Here is a 22,755-nt window from a genome sequence, read left to right as displayed (position 1 = left end):
ACATCAGCCCGGCGCTCTGTCTGTCGGCGTGGAGACGGAGCATCCTCACTGATGCTGCTGAGGTTTTTATCCAACAGATTGTTAGTTTTCACGTTTGCGCTGTCATTGGGATCATGTTGGGATTCTGGTGATTGGATTTCATTTGACTCTCGTGTGTCGAAGGCCATCGCTGTGTTTTAATGTAAATACTTCCACACTCACATCTGTATCTCCATGGTTTCCAATTGCTGTACTCAAAACTGTCTTAAAAAGGAGTGTGTAATGCTGATGACACTTCCTCAGTGGTTTCCATCTGGACCACCAATGACTTCAGCGACCGAGGAAGGTGGAGGCAGTTCAGTCAATTCATAACATACTTTGGTGGTTAGTTATTTAGGATGATACTTCCTCGTCCGAATATATAGTGATTACTGTACTATGTGAATGTATAGATGTAATATTACTAGGGGTGTGCCAAAAAATCGATTCATATAAGAATCGCAATTCTCATTTAATATGATTCAGAATTGATATAAAATGTCCCAAAATCGGCCTCCATTTCCTTAGAATTTAAAAGGCAGCATGTTTAACTGCACTATTTTTTAAATAAAGAGGCACTTTTAAAATATATGCTATTGCTTTTATGCAACAGTTTCAACAATTCCATCTAAGCATGGATAAATGTTTAAAACTCAATAAATGTGAAAAAGTTTAGACACTTTAGTCGTTCTGTCTTGCAAAGCAGACTGGAGTAGATCATGAGGATCCTTTGCACACCGATAGTCTGAAGCAGAAATCATTAGGAATCAAATAGTTTTGAATCGAAAATCGAGATAGTAAAAGATTCCCACCCCTAAATATTACTGTCAGATTCAGCCCCCCTCTCTATTAAAATTTAAATAAGGCTTATTCATCTATTTATTTAATTCATTCATCAAAATATAGTGCTGTGAAAAAAACAACTATGTTGTGTTACTATCTGGAAAGCCAGATAGTAACATAGCCATGATAGGCCTAGTCTACATTTTTGCCACTAGAGAAGCCTGCTGAGTTGAGAGAGTGACTGCGTTTACATGCACTTCAGTACCCCGATTTCAATCAGGTTTTTTAAGTACCCCGATTATTGATCAAATTCGGGGTATGGTGTTTACATGAAGTTAGAGAACCCCGGTTATTCACTATCCCTGTATACATGATAAATACAGTATCCTGGTTTCTGATTACTGCGTCTTACGTGCGTATGTGTGTTTCATTCATGTTTATTATTTACAACAGGAAGCGCAACTACTAGGAAATATAGGTCCGAAAATTTACAAATTAAAAATGCTGCCATGTTATATAACTTAATAAAAGAAAGGTAAATTCAATGCAGACTGATCGGTTCATTGTAAAACATGCTTTTATTGATGTAAAAGTGGTGATTTATTAGGCGACAGAGCCTCCAGGCAGCACTGCTCCTCCAATATACACATGAAGCTTCACTTTTCATTCAAACAAACTAAGGCAACTGCCACAATTATTAGATTTCATCAATGAGACTAGCATTTATCTCCTAAAAATAATATAACCAGCCGGCAGTAAACATCTAAAAACCTACGGGTAAGTTAATTAACGTCCGTCTTCTCTCCCGAGGTGACGGAGTAGACTGGCCGGCGAGCACGTCAGGAGACGGGGTTGCTGTCTCTGTGATGTCCCGGTCACAGCTCACACACGGGGAGCTTCACTCCTCCGGAAAACGTCGTAGCAAACTTGTACACAGCCGTCATGTGGATAAACCGACCGCACATTGGGGATCTAAACAGTTACTTTCTCGCATGAAAAAGACAAACAAAAAAACTTAATAGTCTCCTCGTTGCTCCAGAATGCGCTCTTGTTGTCGCCGCCATTTTGTACGTAACATATCTATGGTAACGGTTACGTCAGCTGGCTGAGCAGCTTTCAGATATCGGGGTACTGTGTTTACATGCTCCAGTATCCTGATTTCTTTCGGAGTTCTCCGGGCAGCAAAATCGGGTTTCTCAAAATCGGGATATGAGCTTATCCCGATTTCTGGAATCGGGAAATGGTGTTTACATGCGCAAACACAAATTCGGGGTACTTAAAAAACCCGATTGAAATCGGGGTACTGAAGTGCATGTAAACGCAGTCAATGAGTGCAGCTGTTTACTTTGATTTTAATAGAAGTTTAAGACTGAAAAGTTGGATATTCAGCTTATTATTACTAATGTGCATTGTTAACAAAGCACTTCAAATGAGTGTCAGTCTTCATATTTTCTTGAAACCAACTTTTGGCCCTGATGTGGCAGCTCCAGTCCAGGGAGGTGAGGGTTACGGCTGTAAAATCTATTCATCACAGTGCTTTGCATCACTATATATATGTTTTGACTGAGCTTTCTGCTGTTTTGAATGCAGATATATTGATGACGTGTCTATTGTCATCCATATTTCATCAGTATTTCCACCTTTGAACCTGTGGATCAGGGTTGTAAAAGTCTTTCACATATGTATCGACGACTGCACAGTGTTCTGGTGTATGAAGTTCAAGTTTAATTGTCTGTTTTATTGTATGTTTATACAAGGTTAACATTATAGTGAAATATGTGTAGGAATGGATGTGTTTCTTAAACTGGACCGCCTGCATGGATCTTATTTTTACACCCAGAGTGAAGTTCAGACAGAGACAGCCAGTCTGGGGGAGTAGGATGATGCAGATTATATTATCTCTTTAAACTCCTGTCTTGTCTACAGAAAAACTAAGGCAGAGAACTGAAACTGAAAACCAGAGTCACTGAAAAGAAACTGTCATGGTGTTAAAAAAAAAAGAAAAGAAAAGAAAAAAAGAAAAACTGTCACAGAGAAAAAAGGCTGATGTGACAAAAAGACTGTCATTGAAAAATGAAACTAGACTCCATCTTGCAATGTGATCACACCAGCTGCAGTGTCTGTCAGACCCAGCGCTCAGCAGGAGTTATTATTATATTGTTACATACGTACTATTGAGTCAGACCACTCCCATTCTTCAGTTCATCCTTCGTTTCCATCCCAGAAACACACCTGTGAAGTTTCCTGAGTACATTTTGCAAGTCGTGATTTTATTTTACAGTGCGTTTTAAGAACATTATATATATTTTACAAGAGTTGCATTGCCTTGGTTCTTTTTTTGTGGTGAGTGTTTGAAGCATAGAGATAGTTGGTTGCACTAGTTTTGAACATGTGTTAAAGGGATAGTTCAACATTTTGGCAAATTGGCCCATTGCCATAATCCCTATAGTCATAGCAGTAGGTTCGTTACCTTTATTTGTCGGTGCAAGCTATTTTTAGAACGGCGGAGCAGAGCCGTGAGCTGCTCAGAGCTACGCTACAGAGCGGAGGCTAAGGGAATTTCTTGGTTTCCCTCATCAAACTCATCAAATACACAATCCAACAACTCCACAACGCTCTGGTGGACAAGTTGTGACCTGCACATTCACCACGCTATGAGATAATAACACAACGTTACCAGACAGAGTTGTTTTAGAGGGAAATTCATGCAAAACCGCTGATGCACGTTGCCTTCAGGGACAGTTTTTCATCAAGCAGTCTCTGTATTTCCCTCTAAAACAACTCTGTGTGGTAACGTTGTGTTATTATCTCATAGCGTGGTGAATGTGCAGGTCACAACTTGTCCACCAGAGCGTTGTGGAGTTGTTGGATTGTGTATTTGATGAGTTTGATGATGAGGGAAACCCCATTAGCCTCCGTAGTGTAGCTCTGAGCAGCTCACGGCTCTGCTCCACCGTTCTAAAAACACCTTGCACCGACAATTAAAGGTAACGAACCTACTGCTATGACTATAGGGATTATGGCAATGGGCCAATTTGCCAAAATGTTGAACTATCCCTTTAACTAGAGCTTCACACATGTGCTCACCTACACAAAGTGGGTCAGACAGGATTCATGGGGTCCTGGTCTCATAACCGTCGTCTGTCCTACAAAGACGTTTAATGAGCTCCTCTGTCACTGTCTGTTCCTCTCTGCTGCTGCCTGAGAGAGAGAGAGATCCTTCACTGGGAGGCTTCAGTTTCTCTCATCTACTCTCAGCATTAATTGAATCTTTCCCAGGCAGACTGATAAGACCAGTGGGAGCTAACATCTGGATACAGTAATGAGTTTGGGAAAGAAATGGTAGGATATGCAATCCTTTACATTAGATATCTCAGTTCTTCTTTGTATTTATTCTTATGAATTTATATTTAAACAATGCGAGATTTTGAGACTTGAGACTGAAACAGAACTACCCAACTAACATATGGACACAGATAACTAAATGTAGGAATAGATTAAGATACAGAAACAGTACTTTTATGACCACCTTGCATGTAATTATACATTTCATTATTCGTTCCTTATGTTATTCTTTGTCATATAAATATTTCCTCATATTGTATTGTTATATATTTCATTATTTATCTATTTTGTATCATTCATTTCTATTTACCCGTATGCCATTTTTTTTGTCGTTCATATTTAGACATTGCTGCCTTTATCCTTTTTTCTTTTTACCTTTTATCTGTCCTTTGAAGATTCCTGCACACTTAATATTTATAGCATTTTGATATACAGTAGTTCAGATTCTGTTATCCATCTGTATTTAAGCTGTATGTTCACAGAGGATGGTTTGGTTACCACGTTTGTGCTTTGATAAGTTAGAGAGAGACCACATCGTACAACAACTTTCCTCAGTCTACAGTTGTGATGCTTAAGGTCAGTGAGCTCACATGATGCCAGAAACAATAATGACATTATAGTTACAGGAAAATGCCAGTCACCTGCATTTAATATGAGCTGATGATACAAGATGACATTGTTTGTTCATTATTAAGATCCCCATTAGCTGCAGCAAAGCCACAGCTATTCTTCCTGGGGTCTGACAGTATCAAATATACAGTTGAAAACACAAAACATAAACATTATAAAAATGAAAAACAAAAAACAAATGAGCGATATGCTTAACCTAACAAAATAAAAACAGAGTGAGCGTTTACATTTCTTAACTGTGCTTCATTCATTCTTCGTTATATTAATTGTTCACATACTAATCATATTACCCACATTTCTACACATCACATACATCATTACACATCTACTAACACATCATACATATATTGTATATACATTCATTCTACAGAATATACATTATAATAACACATATCATATATCCATTGAAATATACTCCATATATAAATATACCATGTTGTCTTACTTTGATAAGTGCTGTTTTATTAATATTTTGAATTTCTTTGTGTTAGAGGTGAGTTTGATATTTTTAGGCAGTGAATTCCGTTCTTTCATACCTCTATACAGAACCGTACGCTTGATGGCGTTAGATCTTGCTTTGGGTAATGTAAAGTTTCCTACTAGTCCAGGCAAAATAGCGTTTTCCGACAGACTAATTGTCACAGAATGTTTTTCACCATACATCATTTCTATGAGGTGTCTAGAACAACATACTAAAAGTCCTAAGAAATCCTAGTTGGGGAAATATGTTTAATTTGCATCATTATTTACTGTATAAAGTCTATGGTGCCGACAACAATACACCCCAATGGGGCTATTTTTTCCCTTTAGTCCTATCACAATGAAACTTTACACATTGAAAGTATCCATGAAATGTAACATTTTTTGTATTACAAGTTTCTTTGAAAATTAATTTGAATATGTAAATGAGCCTTACACTAATCAAATATGCCCAAAATACACCCAAATAGGTTTCTTTTTTTCCTTTACTCCTACCACAATGAAACTTTACACAATAAAAGTATACATGAAAAGTAACATTTCTGTATTTCAAGTTTCTTGGAAAATTAATTTTAAGTATGTTAAAAATAGCCCCATTGGGGTGTATTGTTGTCGGCACCATAGACTTTATACAGTAAATAATGATGAGAATTAAACATATTTCCCCAACTAGGATTTCTTAGGACTTTTAGTATGTTGTTCTAGTAGACACCTCATAGAAATGATGTATGGTGAAAAACCTTCTGTGACAATTAGTTCTATTTTTGGGTCCAAAATGAGCTAAATTGCCTGGACTATACGGCTGCATCATCACTAAGGCTGTCTAATCATTGAGCTACTTGTGATGGTGTACAAGACTAAATGTTCATGGTTTATATTTAAAACAAGGATACAAATAGGACTAGAAAGAGCACATGTGTTCTCAGTCCAAAGCAAATGAAGTGAACTGCAGGTAGCCCATAATAAACCCGTGGTGTGTAATTATAAATCACGGCCGTCCCGTGTGCCACTTTAACACAAACCGTTTAGTCAGACTCCATGTTCTGAGCCATGTCAGAGGTTACGAGTGTCACTGGCAGGTTTTAAGGGTTTCATGTGTACTTAATGGATTACAGGACTTCTCTAGCGCTTTAGATCAGATAGATCATCTGTTGCTACGGTCGGGCCACATTAAAATCATTTACTACTCTTCGTCTGTGTTCAAGCGTGGCTTAACAACAACAACAACAACAACACATGTGAGTCTCAGCTTATTTTTTATTTTTACACTTGGGTGCTCTTCTCATTTTTTTCTTTTTGTGAATACAGAACCATTCGCTTTTCTGAGGTTCAGTAGATTGTGTAACTCACTGAAAATGTCTTAAATGCTCTATTTTGCTGTGTTTTTAAAGGGATAGTTCACCCAAAATTGAAATGTCACTCATTATCTCCTCCCCCTCATGTGGACTAAGGGCTAGGAAAAGTTTCAGAGTCCTCCGTAGCTTCTCTGAGTTACAGGGGGTCTCGGCGTAGCAGTGCATTATGGTCCATATAACGGTTGCAAATGGATACCAACTGTCTTCGTAACAAAAAGACACACCAAAAAAGATCCAAATACCTCCATGCTGCTCGTATGTAATGTCCGTCTTGTATTGAAGCACGAAATGCAAAATTGTCCCGAAAAACATTAAATTAGTCTATATTTCAAGCTTGTTTTGTAGTGGAAGCTTCTCTTCCTGGTCCGTCCAAATTTGATGAACTGGGAAGAGGAACTTCCGCTACAAACAAGCTTGAAATATAGACTAATTTAATGTTTTTCGGGACAATTTCGCATTTCGGGGCTTCAATACAAGACGGACATTACATACGAGCAGCATGGAGGTATTTGGATCTTTTTTGGTGTGTCTTTTTGTTACAAAGACAGTTGGTATCCATTTGCAACCGTCATATGGACATGGACTGCTACGCTGAGACCCTCTGTAACTCAGAGAAGCCACGGAGGACTCTGAAACTTCTCCCAGCCCTTAGTCCACATGAGGGTGAGTAGATAATGAGTGACATTTCAATTCTGGGTGAACTATCCCTTTAAGTTTGTGAGCTCTGTCTGTATTTGTCATCTGCACCCTGAGTCAGAGATAAAACACAGCTCAGTGAGAAGTAGCGAAGGCTGCCACCGTGTGGAGAGAGATAAAGAACCACAAATCTGTCTTATCAGCACTTTGTATGGATTATGAAACATTTCATATGTTTGTTCCCCTTGTTAATACACATGGACATGGATGGATGTGAGATGTTGGTGTGTTTCCTTTATGAACCTGAGAGGAGATAACAGCGCTTGTGAAGAGCTCTTAAATAATAATGTGAGTATTTAGTATTTACTCTGTCCCAGATCGATATACATGTATTATCAGAACCTACATGTAGAAAATATAAAATCTGCTCAGGAATAAATCTTCACACACAGTTTTAAATAAGCATTTATAGGCAGCATTTTCATAATCTCACAGTTAACTCTAATGACGGAAATGAATGGGAGCAAATTTGATTATTATGAAATTATGTTATTCAGTAGGATGTGATTGGACTGAAACACAGGAAGCACAGATTCTATCAGTGTGTAACACATAAACAGGATGAAGATGGAGGAAATCACCCATACTCCTTTTATTTTATACATTTTATACATATTATTATACATGTCATTATTCTAAAAATATATGAGGGTATTGTTTTCATCTGCATCAGTCATCCATCAGCTTGAGCATCTGTACAGAAATAGTTTGCTCTTTGCGTAGTTATTAAGTGTACAGCCCCTGCAAAATTGCCATGGTTACTACTTTATGTAGAAAGGCGCTGCTGCAGAAAGAAGCAACATCAAATGGTGAAGAACATGTTCAGTATCTGTCATTAAAGTTTCACACTGCTGTGTATATGTTTAATCCACTTGTTTGCTGTGTGTGAGTTTGAGTTTGATACTGAAACCTATATAAGATAAGATGGTGTAATGGAAATGTGTGGAATAAATAAAAAATGCCCATTGTTTTTTTTATTTTATGTAGATGGAGCTCCAGTAGAGGGAGCCAGATGACTGGGCTCACTGTTGTTTACTGCTCTACATCCTGCTTTTGTTCAGAGAGATGGGGGAAAAAAAAGGCTTACATTTAATTTTTCCGAGCTAAATCCAGTTTTCCAGAGCTGTCATCTAAAGGCTGTTTTTTGTGACTGATCTGCATTAATTTTGATTAAACCACAGCGAACTGTGCAGCAGCAGCAGCAGCAGCTTTTAATGATGCTGCATGTGAGGAGGTAGAGTAGACGTGAGCTTTATCTGTTGTAAGTTAAATCCTCTTTGTTATGTGATATTATCTGTTGTGCATCAGGTGGACAGCGTGTGTGGTCATCGTCGTAGCAACAACTAATGCAAATCCCACCCTGTTGTTACTTACAGCACAGCACAGCACAGCACAGCACAGTGTCGGCTGAGCTATTCCTCCCACACTTGTGAGGTCACTAAGACGCACACGTATTCATGCTGACCCTGCTGTTATACGGACTGAGCTCGACTCTACAGTACCTCAGGCTTCGGCCCTAACCCCGGAGAAAACTGCAGCCACGCACGCACACACACACACACACAAGAGCCATATGTTGCTGCTCTCAGACTCCCATAATGCTCGAGGATGTGTGTGGGCAATGGCATTAGCATGAGGCTATGGGTTATGATTAATCAATTACTGTATTCAACCACAAGAGATCCACTGCTGCTGCTGTAGATTGTGTATTATGGTCATGGCATTCAGGGTTATTTTCCCGGGCACTGATATGATATCTGTGTTCATTAGCAGATTTACGCAAACAATGAGGTTGTGTGGAACTAAGCATCGTGGACTTACACTGCAAAAACTCAAATATATAACCAAGACTATTTGTCTTATTTCTAGTCAAAATGTCATTTCTAGTCAAAACCAATCTCATTATACTTAAAATAAGAAACATCACTTTAAAAATTAGCTTGTTTTTGGACACTTTTTACTTCTTTCAAGCATATTTTCACTTGAAATAAGTAGAAAAATCTGATAGTGGAGCAAGTTTTTCTTCCGTATAGCAATATTCACTCGAAATAAGTAGAAAAATCTGCCAGTGAAAGCAAGTTTTTTGTGCTTGTAATAAGAAACTTGCTTCTTGAAAGAAGTAAAACGTGTCTAAAAACAAGCTACTTTTTAATGTGATGAGTCTAAAGTATAATGAGATTTGTTTTGACTAGAAATGACATTTTGACTAGAAATAAGACAAATATTCTTGTTAAGATATTATAGTTTTTGCTTTTGTTTTTAGACAGTTTTTACTTCTTTCAAGCATATTTCCACTTGAAATAAGTAGAAAAATCTGATAGTGGAGCAAGTTTCTTATTACAAGCACAAAAAACTTTCTTTCACTGGCAGATTTTTCTACTTATTTCAAGTGAATATTTGTTTGAAACAAGTGAAAATTATCTAAAAACAAGTTAATTTTTAAGGTGACGAGTCTTATTTTAAGTGGAAAAGGATTCGTTTTGACTAGAAATGAGACATTTTGACCAGAAATAAGACAAATATTCTTGGAAAGAGAGCTGGACCAGTGGATGGGTGAGGATAATAGATAACAATGGTTGATATTTGCTTTAATTCCTTATTAAAGAATTAGAAACTGTTTGTATCAGCATTTGTAGTGTTTTTTAAGCACAAGAGTATAGCAATAGGTCACAAATTATTTCTATACATTCCCTACACAAATTATCATTTGATATTACGGTCACATATCCCCAGACATCCAGTATCAGCCAATAAAACACAAGTTTCCATGACGCTGAAAAGATCGGTTTGATTAAAATAACAGCTCTTATCAGTGAATTCCCTGATTTGTCAACATTTATCCAGCAGCTATAGATCAAAATGTGACAAAATGAAGATTGTGATCACAATCTTCTAAAACACATGAACATTGTCACACTTTGAGTTATAATGAATTAAAAGTTACGGTCGTTAGAGTTGATGTTATCAAAAAGTTTTTAGACCTTGATCTCTTTATTAAAACTTAAAAAAAGCAAAAATATCATTTTCAGATAAATATTCAGATGCGGAAATTTAGCTGAGGTCTCTCTCATCTCTGTTGATCATCTTTTAGATGTTTCTAGTCCAGCCTTGATAAATTCATCTGATTTTCGACATGAACTGGAAAGGACACACATCTGTCTTTGTCTTTGTCTCGTTTTGCTGCATTGAGGAGCAGAGTGGCCTCCACAATTAAACAGAAGGAGTTTTGAACAACTACAGTTAGGACTCTTCCTGGCCAAACTGAGCAATTAGTAGGAGAGGTGACCAAGAGCCTAATGGTCACTCTGGCTGAGCTCCAGAGACGCTGAGAGAGGAAGTTTTGACTCCCAAGTGTCCAGACACTCGAAGCCTCTAGTGGCTCTTCATGTGTCAGAGGCAGAGAGATGTCACTGGTGTCATTTGGGTTTCTAGAGCCAGAGGGAGGTTGCTGTGACACTGTGACAAGAAGCTTGCATATACCAACAAGTTTAAAGGGATACGCCAAAAATGTTTTTTCGTGTCTTGCCTCACTCCTGAGTCCATGACCAGCAGATAGACACCATCCTTTCGACTGTGCGTGCAGTAACAAGGGAGATAGAGCCGTATCGCCGTAATTAGCTTAGCTCAAACACTGGAAGTGTATGGGTAGTGTTAGCCTGCCTCCTACCCGAGCCGAAATCAGCAGTCAGAAGCTGATTTCACTTTAGCTCTAAACTCTGTTAATATATCACTTTATCGACATTTCAAACATGTTTAGGTGAGAAAGTAGCCGTTTAGATCAGCAGTGTGTCGTTGATTTGTCTAAATACCAGCTGTTTACAATTTTGTTCGGACGAATTCGGCGCTACTCAAGCTAGCCGTTGTGACCAACGCACTTCCGGTTACTTTCACAAAATAAAACACCCGTTGCCCTTTACATACAGAAAACCATGAGGATAGAATTTGTGCTTTTACTTTGAAATAGGAAGCTAACCTACCCTCGATGTAGCTAGCTTGAACCAAAATAAACCGTCTTTGCTTGAACCCTCCGTTTTGACCGATCTCGTCCCGTTAGCGGCATTTGACCGCTCAAGATGCCTTACCGGAGAGTTTTGTCAGCTCTGAGACGAAGATCGGCCCGCCGGTTTCCGTTTAGAGTTGCTGAGTTTCTCTGATGACTTTAGGTGGAGGCAGGCTAACACTACCCATACACTTCCAGCGTTTGAGCTAAGCTAATTACGGCGATACGGCTCTATCTCCCTTGTTACTGCACGCACAGTCGAAAGGATGGTGTCTATCTGCTGGTCATGGACTCAGGAGTGAGGCAAGACACAAAGAAAAATAATGTTGCCGTATCCCTTTAAGGGACATTTGTGCTTGATGACAATTCATCTTATTGTGATATGTGATAAGTACATTTTCCCTTTCATTGACATTGGCATCTACTCCTTAGAATAGTTGTTGAGATCTGGTTAAGTCTCTAAAGAGGATGTGAAAAGAGTGGTGGTACAATCAGACAAGTTGTGTCTGGTGCAGAAAATAAAGCTGAAGGTTAAGGATGCAGAGAGATGTTCTATACATAATGATTTAGAGGATCTTATCTGCATTTAGTTGTGAAACATACTGTATGCATGGTCTTTACTGAAGACAAGACTGATGAACGTGCCTGCTTGTGTTTGTGTTCCTGTTGTTGTTGCCATACGTCTGTCATTGTGTATTGTGGCATTGAAGTGATCAGCTAAACACTTAAAATGAGTCTAAACTTCCTGAGCCTTGATAGCCTACTGCATGTTCTCAGGAGAGAAATACAGGTCGTTGTGTCGAAAAGTACACAAACAAAGTGACTTAGACAAGATTCAGACGCCCAACTGGGTTTGACAATAAAATAAAGAAGAACTAATTGAACCTGCACCTCAAGTGTTCACCTCATCTTGCAGTTACTAATTTTAATCCTCCTCTCACTGTTCCCCCAAGGTGGTGTTAAACCTGAGTGGTTTTCCTCCCCCTGCCCCGTTCCTCATCTAAATTTAGATCTTATCTTGTTTTGATTGTCAGTCGTCATTTGACAGAAATCTGTAAACTTGTTCAAACTGTTAATTTGACTCGCCACAATCATCTCAAAATAGATGCTCCAACACTAAAGACAAGGCAACACAGTTGTAAGGTTACGTAAAAAACAAAAGTATGCTAGGTACGCTAAGAAGGCTCATGGGATTTCTTGGTTTCCCTCATCAAACTCATCAAATACACAATCCAACAACTCCACAACGCTCTGGTGGACAAGTTGTGACCTGCACATTCACCACGCTATGAGATAATAACAGAACGTTACCAGACAGAGTTGTTTTAGAGGGAAATTCATGCAAAACCGCTGATGACGGGGGCAGTTTTCCATCAAGCAGTCTCTGTATTTCCCTCTAAAACAACTCTGTGTGGTAACGTTGTGTTATTATCTCATAGCGTGGTGAATGTGCAGGTCACAACTTGTCCACCAGAGCGTTGTGGAGTTGTTGGATTGTGTATTTGATTAGTTTGATGAGGGAAACCAAGAAATCCCATGAGCCTCCGTAGCGTAGCTCTGAGCAGCTCATGGCTCTGCTCCGCCGTTCTAAAAAATAGCTTGCACCGACAATTAAAGGTAACAAACCTATACTGCTATGACTATAGGGATTATGGCAATGAGAATCAAAGATCCACAAATAATAATTCAAAAATACCTCATTTTTTAAACACATCATTAATGTATCCATAGAAAATCTCTCTCTAAACATCGGACATTTGTTCCCAGTGATTTACTTAGGGATTACGATCGCCCCCCCTCCCCCTCCTTTGCCTCTGACAGGTGAAGTGAATCTCCACCCACCCGATCTGACATGTCAGCCTGAGCTTCTTCTGCAACACAGTGTTATTTCCTTAAGGGAGATGAGGAGAGCCAGAGGCGTGAGCAGCGATGTGTTTCCAGTAGTTGCTGCTGCTGCTGCTGCTGCTGCTGCTGGGAGACAGAGGGATTAGCTGGCACCTTAGTCACTGTGGAGGAGGGAGAGGGAGAAAGGGAGGGAGGGGATGCAGCTGGAATAATCACTCCCCAGTGAAACACAACTACACAGGAGCCATCACCACCGAGCGCCGCGGCCCACTCCACCCACCCTGTTACGTAAGCGCCAAGAAAGCAGATGTAATGTAGCAGCATTGTGTGACACTGTTCTTCTCGACGTGGAAGTGCTGGGGGTTTTTCAGACTTTGTTAAATGAATCCACTGGAACATATACTACGTATGTGTTGAAGACGAAGCAGATCTCCTCAGATCCTCCTCAGTGGGGGTTGCCTTGGAAACCCAAAACGGGTGAAAGCAGCAAGCAAACGGTCAAAAGGAGAGATCATGCAACCGTAGAAAACAGAAACACTGTACACTGCAAAAACAAAAAGATCACATAAAAAAAAAGAATATTTGTCCTTTTTCTTGTCAAAATGTGTCATTTCTAGTCAAAACTAATCTCTTTCCACTTAAAATAAGACTCATCACCTAAAAATTAACTTGTTTTTAGATAATTTTCACTTGTTTCAAACAAATTTTCAATTGAAATAAGTAGAAAAATCTGCCAATGAAAGCAAGTTTTTTGTGCTTGTAATAAGGAAGAAAAACTTGCTCCACTATCAGATTATTTCAAGTGAAAATCTGCTTGAAAGAAGTAAAAAGTGTCTAAAAACAAGCTACTTTTTATGTGATGAGTCTTATTTTAAGTACAATGAGATTTGTTTTGGCTAGAAATGACATTTTAACTAGAAATGAGACAAATATTCTTGGTAAGATATTGAGTTTTTGCAGTGTAAAACGATTGCAGCAGTAATATAAATTAATTTTTGCCACACGTTGCACAATGTAGGTTAACAACCAGAACGTTCCCCCGGAAATATGCAAATACGCTCATGAGCTTAAATCTCTGAACTGAAAGATTTTTTTTTTAAAAAGCTTCATAGTTCACAGAAATAACAAGGTGTGATGGTGGGGAAGAAGAGTTTATAATCCAACATTTTCAATTATTTAATGAATGAATGATGAATGAAAGGATTGTTTTTCTGCCTCCTCTTCTTCACCAATTAAAGATTTAATTCAGTGTCTGAGGTGGGATGTTTCTCAGTTGTTACTCAATTAATTATTGACATCGACAAATGCACTTTAAATGTCAAACATGACAACTTTGAGCATTTCATTTGTTTTTCTTGACTTTCTCGCATTGCCTCCAACACCGACCCTTCTGAAGAGATAAACACAGAAATTAGGCCTCGACCTAATGTTTTTATGCCATAGAATAATAATAATAGCTCACATTAACCCCCTTTCTTCAGCAATTAAACCAAAAACCCATGAAAAAACTATAGCGATGCACGATAACTCTTTTTTTCCACCGATACTGATGATGACTGTAAACTTCCTGCCTCTCATAAGCGATACCGATAATAATCAATAACATTTTTAATAGTTTATATACACACCTGAGGTTAAAGCCCCTGTACGGAGCTTTTAACTGGATACGCAAAAGTCTCTGGTTTCTGCTGATGTGTCTCTGTTACCTACAACAGCAAATGAGCCCATCAGTGTGAAGATCGGGTCGGACCACTGACGAAACCATACAAATAGATACATTACTACGCACACTGCAGATAGCTGCTAAAAAAAAAAAAAAGTTTTCAAAGCAAGTCCCGTCTTCTTTCCAACGTTTCCAAAACAAATCTACACGCGCCGGCCAGACAAACGTCTTCATGACAGTGGGAAATGCAGTCTTCATTCCACTGCTTTCGTCCACAGTGGCCGCCAAAATCAACACTAAATGAAAAGTCTGTACAGGGGCTTTACTGTAAGAAAGGCTAAGATGTAGTGAGTAAGATGAATTTAACAGTATAGCTCTGCCTCTGACTTAACCAAATAATATAACATCACGGCTGTAATCTCAACGAAAACAAGAACAGAACAACTCTTCAAAAATCACCTTTTGTTATCGTTTGGAATCAATATGTAGGGGGGAAATTAACAAAATCAAGGCAATGTTGGATAATTATAATATAATTGGCTCTACTAATGTCATTATCAGACTTAACTGTGTAATTTGGCCGATAATTATCTATACCAATAGTTATTTATATATATCCCTAGAAAAAAACCTTTGGGACAAGGGGCCCACCCACTACCTACTGTAAGTCATAGTAAAAATCAATTTTGTTGTTATTATTACCATCATTATTGCTGTCTATCAGTTGCCGTTGCTCTCATTGCTGCTGTTACTATTAAAAACATTATTGCACTCAAAAATATCACTGGGTCAGGATAACATAGTTGTTTTACAAACTAGCTACCAGTCGTACCTATCTGCCAGTTTGCTCTGCCTTCTCACAGAGCAGCTCAGCTCAACAATCTGATGTTCACTCACTGGTCTGCATCATGTCCGGACTGGAATCTGCATCATAAAAACATTAAAATATTGAAATCTCAAATGATAAACCACTTTCTTTTTCTTTTTTTTACCATATTAAAGTGTGTGAGCTGCAGTTGAGCAGCACTGTGCGTCTGTGCCCTCGACGAGCAAGAGTTCATGGCATCACAATACATCCAGGGCCGAATGACACAGACTGAACCCTGCTGACACAAATACTCACCAGATTGGGACTTTATCATTGTGTTTTCTGATAAATCCTATGGATTAACAGTTAATGCCAAGGGCTTAACAGATACTTCCCCCGTTAAAGTATAATTACTTGATTAAAAATTTGAGCAAGCATTTTATCCTGTTACATAATAACAGAATAAATGGATTTCCGGGCTATACATTCATTTATTTGATTTAGATCGGAGTTAGATTTTTTAGCTGCTTTCACAGACAACGAACAGACATTAAAAGACACAAAGACTTTAGCAATAACTAGACATTACAACCGAACCATACACACAGTAGCTTCATGTTAGCGTGCGCCTGACAGAGCATGACACTGCAGGTTTAAATCAGGGGACACAATAACGTGAATGCAGCTGACTTCACTTTGATGCCTGTTGACACATGTGAATGCTCACAGTTTGTTGTGGTTCAGTGGTGACTCTGATTACTGTGTGTGATGGGGTGTGTGTGTGTGTGTATGTGTGTGTGTGTGTGTGTGTGCAGGCGAGTCTGAATGTCCCTGCACAGCAAAGGTCTACAACATAACCACATCTGAAATAGAGTCGGACTCCTTATGGTCACTCTGTTAGTCAAAAATATTCATCTTGAACATTGTAACTACTGTTTTCTCATGTTGTCTCTTTATAATCCTAACAACCGTTGAGCATTTTTGTCAAATTGGCCCATTGCCATAATCCCTATAGTCGGTTCGTTACCTTTAATTGTCGGTGCAAGCTATTTTTAGAATGGTGGAGCAGAGCCGTGAGCTGCTCAGAGCTACGCTACGGAGGCTCATGGGATTTCTTGGTTTCCCTCATCAAACTCATCAAATACACAATCCAACAACTCCACAACGCTCTGGTGGACAAGTTGTGAGCTGCACATTCACCACGCTATGAGATAATAACACAACGTTACCAGACAGAGTTGTTTTAGAGGGAAATTCATGCAAAACCACTGATGCGAGTTGCCTTCAGGGACAGTTTTTCATCAAGCAGTCTCTGTATTTCCCTCTAAAAAAACTCTGTCTCATAACGTTGTGTTATTATCTCATAGCGTGGTGAATGTGCAGGTCACAACTTGTCCACCAGAGCGTTGTGGAGTTGTTGGATTGTGTATTTGATGAGTTTGATGAGGGAAACCAAGAAATCCCATGAGCCTCCGTAGCGTAGCTCTGAGCAGCTCACGGCTCTGCTCCGCCGTTCTAAAAATAGCTTGCACCGACAATTAAAGGTAACGAACCTACTGCTATGACTATAGGGATTATGGCAATGGGCCAATTTGCCAAAATGTTGAACTACTGTATCCCTTTAAACAGCTGAGTCTGTTTCAGCCGTTCATCAATGAAAACCTCCTATCAGTTAACATTGATCTTTGGTTTTAAGACTTTCACTCCCTAACTGGGAGATGTACATTTATATACATACAATCCAAAATGTTGGATATGTATTTATGCAGCATTGATTCTATTGAGTCTTAATGCTGCACTGATGAATCTATTGGATTCAGTCTCTGCCATGACAGTTTAGATTTCCTCACAGAGGCTTAGGAAGGGAATCACCCTCATCACTGTGGAGCCTCAGCCAGGACACATGGCATTAGACACACACACACACACACACACACACACACACACACACGTGCACACACACACACACACGCTGCACTACACTACAGACACACACACTCAAAGTTTCTCTCTCATGATGCCTTATACACGCAATCCATGCTCCTTAAATACCGTGCCAGCTGCCGCCTTTAAAAGCAGCTCAGAGGCAACAAAGAGTGAATGAACTGCCTTCCCTCGCCGGTATAGTTACTACGTTTGTGTCGAGATGTTAAAGGGATAGTAGCATTTTTTTTTAAAAGTGGGGTTGTATGATCTACAAATAGCCCCTAAGTACTTAAATTGCAGTAGAAGACTCTCTCCTCCCGTTAGCAACGCCAGCCCATAATAGCCCTGCCCAGAGATTTACAACATACAGTGTTGTGAACAGACCCAAAGAAACGGCCTATTTTCGCGGCCTAAAAGAGGTTTTACCTGAAAAAAAAAATACACAGTTCCATTGTTCACTATAATATAATTTTTTCCAGCCCCTCAAAGTGCAGGAAAAACACAGTTTTTATTTGGACCTAACCAACTGCTGATCGGCGGGCGCTAACCCTGGGCCGGAGGGATACGTGAGTTGGTTAGATCCAAATAAAAACTGTGTTTTTCCTGCACTTTGAAGGGCTGGAAAAAATTATATTATAGCGAACAATGGAACTGTGTATTTTTTTTTCAGGTAAAACCTCTTTTAGGCCGTGAAAATAGGCCGTTTCTTTGGGTCTGTTCACAACACTGTATGTTGTAAATCTCTGTGCAGGGCTATTATGGGCTGGCGTTGCTAACGGGAGGAGTGCAGAGAGTCTTCTACTGCAATTAAAGTACTTAGGGGCTATTTGTAGACCATACAACCCCACTTTTAAAAAAATGCTACTATCCCTTTAATGCCTCCACAGTAAATGTGTATACACAACACGTAAAAGAAAACACTCGACCGGTGATAGGAAGGAAGCAGGCTGAGGCAAGAGGTTGTTGGTTGATGAGTTGTGTTCATTATGAGGAGAGTTGGAAAGCGTTAGGCTATATACTGGCGATGATGTTAAGCACATTACCCAAGGGAGAGCTGAATTAGAAATCAGCTACGCGGGGTGTAAGGTCATTGTCTGCATTGAAGCGAACAGGCGGCCTCTATGTCTGAGGATTAGGGCTCGCTGTTGGCTCGCCACAAGGCATCTGGTCTGGGATCAGCCAGCAGCAGCAGCAGCAGCAGCAGCAGCAGCAGCAGCACAGTGCTTCACGGGATAGCAGCGCTGCAACATGACCGGAGAGAGCAGGGAGGTTTTACTGCACTGTGAGTTTCCTCTCTGCACAACTTTCTGCCGCTGTAGTGTATTCACTGTTGTTGTTGTTGTGTAGCTTAAATAGCTGGGTGGGTGTCAACTTAAGGGTCTTTAATTCTTTATATTTAAATGTAAAGACAGCTGAGGTCTGGATGTAACACCACGTAGAGAGAGAGGAGAGCCGTCGTCTGTTTGTTTGAAAGCAACAATCAGTGCTTGTCAAATGGATGTGAAGGAGGTGAGCAGCACTGGTTGGTTTTTTATTTAGTTGATTGCAATCATCATATCAGAAAATTAAAAGTAAAAAAAAAAGCAGACTTATTATTATTTTAAAAGACAAACTAAACTGCTAAACATTAGTGTGATGCTGCTGTTGCAAAAGGTTCCTATTCATTCTTAACCAAATGAGTGACAAGTAGTTTTGTGAAGTCTCACACATCCACTCTGCCTGCAGCACACACACACACACACACACACACACACACACACCAGCCACTCAAGAGTTTCTAGGGATTTGCATAAATTGTGCTGTATTCATTTGTATCTATAATAGCCTGTTTTCATTTGAATTACAAAAAAGATAGAAATATGGCCGTTTTTTTCCCTCCCTGCAAAAAAAAATAAAAAATTCATCAGCAGCAAATCTTCTAATCACAATTTATTTCCTGTTCCTGAAAAACATGATGACATGATGCTCTGAATCAGTTGTGCATGACTGGGACAGAAGCATCATGACCCTACTACGTCTGGTGGTGAATGCTAATGGCTTGTTTTTATTAAGATCCATTTAAATGTAAATATGCCTTTTATGCGCAGGGCGAGGCCGCTGCACCGGCTTGGCAGATCACTTCTCAGAGAGTCTTTTTTCTCTTTTAGTAAAAACACGGCCAACCATTCAGAAAAATGTGTCTGCATTTCTTTTTTTTCCTTCTTTTAAACGATAGCCCCCTCGAACTGCAAAGGCAAACAAAGGGCTCACTTGAGTTGCACAATGACGACGCTTTGTGTGCGATGTTTTAATGATGCACCAACAGATGTTGCGCCCGTCGCTCCAGAAGATTGTGATGCGGCGGCGGCGGTGACTCATGCCGACACTGAGTCAGAGTCAGAGCTCGCCATGTGGAAACATTCGCACCAATATGGTCACAAGCTGTTGGTGGGAATTGGAAAAATATAAATTTCTTCAAAAATTCTGAATGTGCAAAAATGCATGCAGTTCATTTCTTTCTTTTTTTTCTTCTAATTTCCAATTTGCACATGTTAATCAGCTGTGCACTGCAAAAACTCAAAATCTTTCCAAGAATATTTGTCTTATTTCTTGTCAAAATGTCTCATTTCTAGTCAAAACTAACCTCTTTTCACTTAAAATAAGACTCATCACCTAAAAATTAACTTGTTTTTAGATCATTTTCACTTGAAATAAGTAGAAAAATCTGCCAGTGAAAGCAAGTTTTTTGTGCTTGTAATAAGGAAGAAAAACTTGCTCCACTGTCAGATTTTTCTACTTATTCCAAGTGAAAAGTAAAAAGTGTCTAAAAACAAGCTACTTTTAATGTGATGAGTCTTATTTTAAGTAGAATGAGATTTGTTTTGACTGGAAATGACATTTTGACTAGAAACAAGACAAATATTCTTGGTAAGATTTTGAGTTTTTGCAGTGTGAAGCTTCGGACAGGAAAGCTTTATTGTCATGGTAATGTCTGTGTGGTTGTGGTTGTGTTTGTGTGTGTGTGGACAATTAATTGTGAACACAAGAAACAACCATGACATAGCAGGAATGTGGATAAGAAACACTGCAGGGCATTCTGGTTGCAGACGTTTGCCTCGGGTCATTCATGAAAACCAGAGAGAGATAGAAAGTTTTAGGCATATTGGATTTGTATTTCGTACTCATTGTTTCCTGGATGCAGTCATGGTGTCAGTGTGGGATAATAATATGAAGACGCTGAGAAAGTTTTAACTCCAGAGACAAACTGAGGCAGCTTCTCCAAGATGCAGGAAAAAACGTCCTGCCAAGTACTTGAACACTGTGTGTGTGTGTGTGTGTGTGTGTGTGTGTGTGTGTGTGTGTGTGTGTGTGTGTGTGCAGGTTTACTGAGAAACTCTGGAAAAACAAGGTCACAGCAATTATGGGTTCAGCTGAGCTCTTTCTCTGTTGACTGCACTTTGTATATGCAGTTTGAAGGGGGATAAACTATAATGGTGATATTAAAGCACTGTATATAAAGTGAGAAAATGCACATCAGTTTAATTATAGGCCTGATGCTTCTTTTGTTTCACTGTAAAAGGAAAAAAAAAATTAGCTTTTAGAGCAAGTGTCACCTGCAGCTCTTTAAGATTTAGTGAAAGTTTTTGTTGACTGAGTAAAGATTTCTTGAACTCTTTGACAGAAACCTGCTCAATAGACACAAGTTGAAAATGCCAACTCACAAACAACCAGTGGAAACGGGGACGTTGGGAAAACTTTTTCACATTCAAGAGAGGCCGACTGCTGGAAATCTGTTGTCATCTGCTGGAATAATATTGTGAATATGAAGTAAAAAAAAACAGAAGCTTTAATCACATGACAGCAGTCAATGCAAAACCACACAGTAATGTTTTTGTTGAGTCCATTTTTCGCAAAACTTCAACAGAAGATCGGTGTGTAAAATCAAATATAGTCAAAATATAATTAAATTACTAATTATATAAACAAAATATTAAAAAAAACTATTAAAGCAGAAGTAAGCGGAATTTTTGTGTTAATATAAGTCTTAAATAGTTCTATCTTCCGACAGCAATCACTTACATAGAGTGTTTGGTCTGAAACACGGGTCTGTCAGTCACTCTGCTCTGCTGTAAAAAGCCGAGGAGAAAACTTTCCTTGTATCCTACAACCTTTATCCAATGAGGAGAGAGAACGGCATAAAGGGGCGGTCCTCTCTGTGTGTGCAGCCAAGGGATGCGCGTGAATGTGGTGACGTAGGGACGAGGGCGGGGACTGCTAACTCCATCGGCTGACAAGAAGTTAGACAAAACCACCGGATCGCTTACTTCTGCTTTAATATAGCACCAATTATTAATCATTCAGGGGAAATGTTTTAAATATTCAAGTCGTTAATTGACATCAAATGTCAGTGTTTTTCTCGTTTTTTTTCCTTACCAATGATACAAACATTTAAATTCTTACCAATTCACTGTTACTGTATGTTAGGTAAATTGACAATTCCAGTTACTGTGTATTTACCTTTACTTTACTTTGGCGTATAAAGCCGGGTGGGTTTGTTTGGAGGAAACAAATCCAGGTCATTCATCGTTCTTTTCTGGGCAAATTGAATCGTAGGCAACTGGACTTGTATTTGTCTGGGAAGACGTTTCGCCTCTTATTCAAGGGGCTTCATCAGTTCGTACGCAACAAGTCTCACTAGTCTGCACTACTGTAGCTAGAGGGAGGGAACACCATGTAGGAGGAGGACGGGTCTCATCCGCTGAGGACTGAGACCGCTGGACACCAACACAAACATGTATTGTACACTGCAAAAACTCAAAATCTTTCCAAGAATATTTGTCGTATTTCTTGTCAAAATGTCTCATTTCTAGTCAATACTAACCTCTTTCCACTTAAAATAAGATTCATTACCTAAAAATTAACTTGTTTTCAGATCATTTTCACTTGTTTCAAACAAATTTTCTATTGAAATAAGTAGAAAATTCTGCCAGTGAAAGCAAGTTTTTTGTGCTTGTAATAAGAAACTTGCTACACTTTCAGATTTTTCTGCTTACTTCAAGTGAAAATATGCTTGAAAGAAGTAAAAAGTGTCTAAAAACAAGCTACTTTTTAATGTGATGAGTCTTATTCTAAATAGAATTAGATTTGTTTTGACTAGAAATAAGACAAATATTATTGGTAAGATTTTGAGTTTTTGCAGTGTACAAGTGTTGCAGACTGATATCCT

The 22,755-nt window shown here is 39.0% G+C and overlaps 1 protein-coding gene across 20 annotated transcripts in view; it reads left to right on the top strand.

Annotated features, from left to right (window-relative positions):
* dlg2 (discs, large homolog 2 (Drosophila)) overlaps window positions 1-22,755 on the top strand; it is a 262,869-nt gene that overhangs the window by 15,241 nt on the left and 224,873 nt on the right. The gene's annotated exons all lie outside the window — the stretch shown is intronic.

The sequence above is a fragment of the Trachurus japonicus genome, chromosome 14 (genome assembly GCF_045865225.1).
Source record: "Trachurus japonicus isolate A0001 chromosome 14, Traja_1.0".
Taxonomy (NCBI): Eukaryota; Metazoa; Chordata; class Actinopteri; order Carangiformes; family Carangidae; genus Trachurus; species Trachurus japonicus.
The sequence above is the reverse complement of the archived record's forward strand: the minus strand, read 5'-3'. Positions and strand labels throughout refer to the sequence as shown.